Genomic DNA, 7,500 nt, shown 5'->3' with positions numbered 1-7,500 from the left:
GGTCTCCCGCAACATGACCTCCTGCAACGACGATACCGTCATCTATGAGACGCCAAGCCGACTAAGACAGCCATGGGCCCACAGTGCCCTTCTTTCGACCCCACCCACAAAGCCTGCATCCTCTGTCGACAACAGCACCCCAACGCCAGCGCCTCTGCCGCACGAAGTCGTGGACCGGCAATCACTCCACCTGCACCCGTTCGTGCCCCACCCCAACCGCCCAACCCGCAACTCCAGCGGATGAACGGCGGACTTTGCTCGCACGCGCAATGTGCAATCCACCCCTATAACGTGCGTTTCATGAAGAGTTATGTCCAATATGCGACATTCCCGCTGTCCCTATACATGAGCTGCGAGCTGTACCACTTACGAGCTACAGACGCGATCGCGTTGCTCTCTGTACGAATGCAGATGCTCAGCGGTCAGCTAGGAGGCGCTCCATCCATGTCGGTACCGGTGAGCGTTGCACTCGCAGTCGCAAAAACGTACGGCAAGTATATTACTCGGAAGAGTCAATGACAGTCCAAGCCCCCCTGCGTGGGAAGAGTCTTTCTAGGCCATGACCCACCGGAAGGGCGCAGCGTCCCCCACCCCAGACATGTGACGTCACACTATCGGTATTGACGACTAGACTGATTCCTTATAATCATTTGCCATACACCGGTGGAAGCTGCCGAGACGAGTAACTACATGGCGGCCTCGCCGTGTCACTAATGTACAGAGATACAACAGTTTCGACTGGAACCGGATGAAACGTATACACGGCGCTGATTAGTAATAGATAGAGCCATCAAAATACAGATAATGTATACAACTGTCCGTATACATGCTGAAAGACTCTGCTCACAATCACAACCACACGTCAGCCAGACACTCTTATCACGCACTACTCTCTGCCTGTAACAGGCACAGAGACAATATGTAAGCACCAGCATGGAACAACACCCAGTGCATCCTCTCCGCCACATTAGACTATCCACACTATCATAACCAGACCGGGAGGTCCACTCACAAAACAGAATATCCCACCCTTCCGACAACCACCATTGCTCAGCTAAGCCACCAACACCCACACATGTCCTACACAGGGGTACACCCAACATCACAATACTGCCTCCTGTCACAGCACACAAACAATGGCAGGAATGAAAGACACAGGTCTGCCACAAGCATGGAATCAGAGCGCCGCCTGTTATGAACCAAAGGTGCACCCTGACGTGGCAAATCAGATGATGCCGCAGTCATTTACTTACGATAATCACAATCAACAAACCGGCCCCCCCCCCCCCCCCAAAACACCTTTCCTTACAACAATGTGTACCTTAACCTAACCCGTATTGTGCCTTAACCTAACCCGTATTGTGCCTTAACCTAACCCGTATTGTGCCTTAACCTAACCCGTATTGTGCCTTAACCTAACCCGTATTGTGCCTTAACCTAACCCGTATTGTGCCTTAACCTAACCCGTATTGTGCCTTAACCTAACCCGTATTGTGCCTTAACCTAACCCACGTTGTGCCTTAACCTAACCCACGTTGTGCCTTAACCTAACCCACGTTGTGCCTTAACCTAACCCACGTTGTGCCTTAACCTAACCCACGTTGTGCCTTAACCTAACCCACGTTGTGCCTTAACCTAACCCGTATTGTGCCTTAACCTAACCCGTATTGTGCCTTAACCTAACCCGTATTGTGCCTTAACCTAACCCGTATTGTGCCTTAACCTAACCCGTATTGTGCCTTAACCTAACCCGTATTGTGCCTTAACCTAACCCGTAATGTGCCTTAACCTAACCCGTATTGTGCCTTAACCTAACCCACGTTGTGCCTTAACCTAACCCACGTTGTGCCTTAACCTAACCCACGTTGTGCCTTAACCTAACCCACGTTGTGCCTTAACCTAACCCACGTTGTGCCTTAACCTAACCCACGTTGTGCCTTAACCTAACCCACGTTGTGCCTTAACCTAACCCACGTTGTGCCTTAACCTAACCCACGTTGTGCCTTAACCTAACCCACGTTGTGCCTTAACCTAACCCATATTGTGCCTTAACCTAACCCATATTGTGCCTTAACCTAACCCATATTGTGCCTTAACCTAACCCATATTGTGCCTTAACCTAACCCATATTGTGCCTTAACCTAACCCATATTGTGCCTTAACCTAACCCATATTGTGCCTTAACCTAACCCATATTGTGCCTTAACCTAACCCATATTGTGCCTTAACCTAACCCATATTGTGCCTTAACCTAACCCATATTGTGCCTTAACCTAACCCATATTGTGCCTTAACCTAACCCATATTGTGCCTTAACCTAACCCGTATTGTGCCTTAACCTAACCCGTATTGTGCCTTAACCTAACCCGTATTGTACCTTAACCTAACCCGTATTGTGCCTTAACCTAACCCGTATTGTGCCTTAACCTAACCCGTATTGTGCCTTAACCTAACCCGTATTGTGCCTTAACCTAACCCGTATTGTGCCTTAACCTAACCCGTATTGTGCCTTAACCTAACCCGTATTGTGCCTTAACCTAACCCGTATTGTGCCTTAACCTAACCCGTATTGTGCCTTAACCTAACCCGTATTGTGCCTTAACCTAACCCGTATTGTGCCTTAACCTAACCCGTATTGTGCCTTAACCTAACCCGTATTGTGCCTTAACCTAACCCGTATTGTGCCTTAACCTAACCCGTATTGTGCCTTAACCTAACCCACGTTGTGCCTTAACCTAACCCACGTTGTGCCTTAACCTAACCCACGTTGTGCCTTAACCTAACCCACGTTGTGCCTTAACCTAACCCACGTTGTGCCTTAACCTAACCCACGTTGTGCCTTAACCTAACCCACGTTGTGCCTTAACCTAACCCACGTTGTGCCTTAACCTAACCCACGTTGTGCCTTAACCTAACCCACATTGTGCCTTAACCTAACCCATATTGTGCCTTAACCTAACCCATATTGTGCCTTAACCTAACCCATATTGTGCCTTAACCTAACCCATATTGTGCCTTAACCTAACCCATATTGTGCCTTAACCTAACCCATATTGTGCCTTAACCTAACCCATATTGTGCCTTAACCTAACCCATATTGTGCCTTAACCTAACCCATATTGTGCCTTAACCTAACCCATATTGTGCCTTAACCTAACCCATATTGTGCCTTAACCTAACCCATATTGTGCCTTAACCTAACCCATATTGTGCCTTAACCTAACCCATATTGTGCCTTAACCTAACCCATATTGTGCCTTAACCTAACCCATATTGTGCCTTAACCTAACCCATATTGTGCCTTAACCTAACCCATATTGTGCCTTAACCTAACCCATATTGTGCCTTAACCTAACCCATATTGTGCCTTAACCTAACCCATATTGTGCCTTAACCTAACCCATATTGTGCCTTAACCTAACCCATATTGTGCCTTAACCTAACCCATATTGTGCCTTAACCTAACCCATATTGTGCCTTAACCTAACCCATATTGTGCCTTAACCTAACCCATATTGTGCCTTAACCTAACCCATATTGTGCCTTAACCTAACCCATATTGTGCCTTAACCTAACCCATATTGTGCCTTAACCTAACCTATATTGCGCCTTAACCTAACCCATGTTGCGCCTTAACCTAACCTATGTTGCGCCTTAACCTAACCTATGTTGCGCCTTAACCTAACCTACGTTGCGCCTTAACCTAACCTACGTTGCGCCTTAACCTAACCTATATTGCGCCTTAACCTAACCTATATTGCGCCTTAACCTAACCTATATTGCGCCTTAACCTAACCTATATTGCGCCTTAACCTAACCTATATTGCGCCTTAACCTAACCTACGTTGCGCCTTAACCTAACCCACGTTGCGCCTTAACCTAACCCACGTTGCGCCTTAACCCAACCCACGTTGCGCCTTAACCCAACCCACGTTGCGCCTTAACCCAACCCACGTTGGGCCTTAACCCAACCCACGTTGCGCCTTAACCCAACCCACGTTGGGCCTTAACCCAACACACGTTGGGCCTTAACCCAACACACGTTGGGCCTTAACCCAACACACGTTGGGCCTTAACCCAACACACGTTGGGCCTTAACCCAACACACGTTGGGCCTTAACCCAACACACGTTGGGCCTTAACCCAACACACGTTGGGCCTTAACCCAACACACGTTGGGCCTTAACCCAACACACGTTGGGCCTTAACCCAACACACGTTGGGCCTTAACCCAACACACGTTGGGCCTTAACCCAACACACGTTGGGCCTTAACCCAACACACGTTGGGCCTTAACCCAACACACGTTGGGCCTTAACCCAACACACGTTGGGCCTTAACCCGCTCTGTAATTGTCATACGACGCGTTAAATTAGTGTAGTGTTGCCTAACTGCAACCCCCGCAATATAGTTTGCTACTCGCACTGCCTGGTCCCCAGTGTATCGCTTCATGTTAAACACCTTGCAGCGATACACTGTAATGTGGATGGCAGCAGGACGTACATGCTCAATGCCCTTCGCAGTTGTTCATTGGCATTCGCATGGCGAAGCACTTAGCCTACGCTGTGGTACGGCCTGTGTCAACTGTCCGCTGATGTTGTACGTCCAAATCACACACTGTACTGCACATTGGTCCTCATGTACTGAATGATACATCGTGGTACATGTGACCGTACAACGACTGCGCCAACAACGGCGAACCATGCGGTCCAACTGTTGTGCACTCAGCTATGTGTCGTCTCCCTATAAGAGCCGGATTGCAGTGTGGTATGCCCTGGATGGCGATCAGCATGAGCCGTCTGTTGATGTAGTGGCGCGTGTTGTCAGACGTAGTCGTCTCTTCTCACACACCGTGACAGCATGGTGCACTGCGTTCCACATCTGCGACATGCGACAGAGGCCGGTTGACAGTCGTTCGCGCAATGGACATCGCATACGTACGGGGGCCACCTTCCACGTGTTCGCGAAGCGTGCACATGTTGTTGCGTGTATGTGGGCAGACATAGTGTGTCGTGACACCTGACACAGGCATGCAACAATCGTTGAATTTGCAAATGGCGATGGACGTCTACGTTTGCTGGTGACGTTACGCAAATGAACAACTGGTAAACCGTTGTGGTGCGGTTGTTCTCGCTAGAGGTGAATCAGTGATGGCGACGATCGGTTGAGCTACCAACCGGTTGTTTCAGCGATACCCACCATGCCCACGAACGTGAATGGCATGTGGGTGTGAAGCGATACGCGGCGGTGGCTGGGTGGGACCGTCCCCGGCCGGTGAGGGGGGGCCTCCCGGCGTGCTGGCCGCGCGGTGCGTGGGCGCACGCGCTACAGCCGGCTGGTGGGGGCGGCCAGTGGCAGGCGCGCCGGCCGACGGAGGCGGCAGGCGGCGCAGCTGCGCGCCGGCGCACCCTGCACGCGGCGCCGTGCGGCCAAAGTAGGTCCTCGCGGGCCCGGTGCGAAGCGCGGTGGACATCTGCAGTGTGCTGGTCCGATTGAGGACTGTGTGCGCTGAGGATGCGCCGCCGCCCGGCGCTCGGCGCCGCGACGCCGTCTGCTGCTCGGTCGCCTCTGCGGTTCTCGCAGGTGGTTTGTATCGCAGCTGTGCGGACGTGTTGGCGCGTGCGCTGTGCTGGGAGAGTTCGCTTCGGCACCCAAGTGGGGCTTTTGTCCTTCTGTGGCGCTGGCGTTGGAGCTGCCGGCCACCGTAGGTGGCGCGTGTTGTCTCCCGCCGGCAATGCCACGACAGCACGCTCCCGGGCCTCTGTCGGCAGCGGCAAGCTCAGTTGGGAGCACGGGTGGTCGCACCTAAAGCGTCTACTCGCCAAACTCCGGGCGATTGCGCCTCTCTCGAACCCGACCAAGTACTTAGGACGGCGCTGCGCGCCGCCGGGACCTGAGAGGGTTTCGAGGTGTATCGTGCAGGGGAGCTCAGCCTCCTCCTGTTTGCAGAATAATTGAGCGGACGCTTGCGTGTTCGCGCGGGCCCCCGGGACACACTCCCGGGCGGCCGGCTGCTCAGCTCTAGTTGACGCAGCTCCCTGGTTGATCCTGCCAGTAGTCATATGCTTGTCTCAAAGATTAAGCCATGCATGTCTCAGTACAAGCCGCATTAAGGTGAAACCGCGAATGGCTCATTAAATCAGTTATGGTTCCTTAGATCGTACCCACGTTACTTGGATAACTGTGGTAATTCTAGAGCTAATACATGCAAACAGAGTCCCGACCAGAGATGGAAGGGACGCTTTTATTAGATCAAAACCAATCGGTCGGCTCGTCCGGTCCGTTTGCCTTGGTGACTCTGAATAACTTTGGGCTGATCGCACGGTCCTCGTACCGGCGACGCATCTTTCAAATGTCTGCCTTATCAACTGTCGATGGTAGGTTCTGCGCCTACCATGGTTGTAACGGGTAACGGGGAATCAGGGTTCGATTCCGGAGAGGGAGCCTGAGAAACGGCTACCACATCCAAGGAAGGCAGCAGGCGCGCAAATTACCCACTCCCGGCACGGGGAGGTAGTGACGAAAAATAACGATACGGGACTCATCCGAGGCCCCGTAATCGGAATGAGTACACTTTAAATCCTTTAACGAGTATCTATTGGAGGGCAAGTCTGGTGCCAGCAGCCGCGGTAATTCCAGCTCCAATAGCGTATATTAAAGTTGTTGCGGTTAAAAAGCTCGTAGTTGGATTTGTGTCCCACGCTGTTGGTTCACCGCCCGTCGGTGTTTAACTGGCATGTATCGTGGGACGTCCTGCCGGTGGGGCGAGCTGAAGGCGTGCGACGCGCCTCGTGCGTGCTCGTGCGTCCCGAGGCGGACCCCGTTGCAATCCTACCAGGGTGCTCTTGAGTGAGTGTCTCGGTGGGCCGGCACGTTTACTTTGAACAAATTAGAGTGCTTAAAGCAGGCAAGCCCGCCTGAATACTGTGTGCATGGAATAATGGAATAGGACCTCGGTTCTATTTTGTTGGTTTTCGGAACCCGAGGTAATGATTAATAGGGACAGGCGGGGGCATTCGTATTGCGACGTTAGAGGTGAAATTCTTGGATCGTCGCAAGACGAACAGAAGCGAAAGCATTTGCCAAGTATGTTTTCATTAATCAAGAACGAAAGTTAGAGGTTCGAAGGCGATCAGATACCGCCCTAGTTCTAACCATAAACGATGCCAGCCAGCGATCCGCCGCAGTTCCTCCGATGACTCGGCGGGCAGCCTCCGGGAAACCAAAGCTTTTGGGTTCCGGGGGAAGTATGGTTGCAAAGCTGAAACTTAAAGGAATTGACGGAAGGGCACCACCAGGAGTGGAGCCTGCGGCTTAATTTGACTCAACACGGGAAACCTCACCAGGCCCGGACACCGGAAGGATTGACAGATTGATAGCTCTTTCTTGATTCGGTGGGTGGTGGTGCATGGCCGTTCTTAGTTGGTGGAGCGATTTGTCTGGTTAATTCCGATAACGAACGAGACTCTAGCCTGCTAACTAGTCGCGTGACATCCTTCG

The 7,500-nt window shown here is 51.8% G+C and overlaps 1 non-coding gene across 1 annotated transcript in view; it reads left to right on the top strand.

Annotated features, from left to right (window-relative positions):
* Positions 1-6,035: 6,035 nt before the first annotated feature.
* Positions 6,036-7,500, top strand: part of LOC124577375 — a 1,910-nt gene continuing 445 nt past the window's right edge. Inside the window, exon 1 of the ribosomal RNA XR_006972628.1 lies at positions 6,036-7,500. This exon is cut by the window's right edge and continues 445 nt beyond it. This is a non-coding gene — a ribosomal RNA (small subunit ribosomal RNA).

Source organism: Schistocerca americana, unplaced genomic scaffold (assembly GCF_021461395.2).
Source record: "Schistocerca americana isolate TAMUIC-IGC-003095 unplaced genomic scaffold, iqSchAmer2.1 HiC_scaffold_266, whole genome shotgun sequence".
Classification (NCBI taxonomy): Eukaryota; Metazoa; Arthropoda; class Insecta; order Orthoptera; family Acrididae; genus Schistocerca; species Schistocerca americana.
This window is presented reverse-complemented; position numbering and strand designations above follow the sequence as displayed.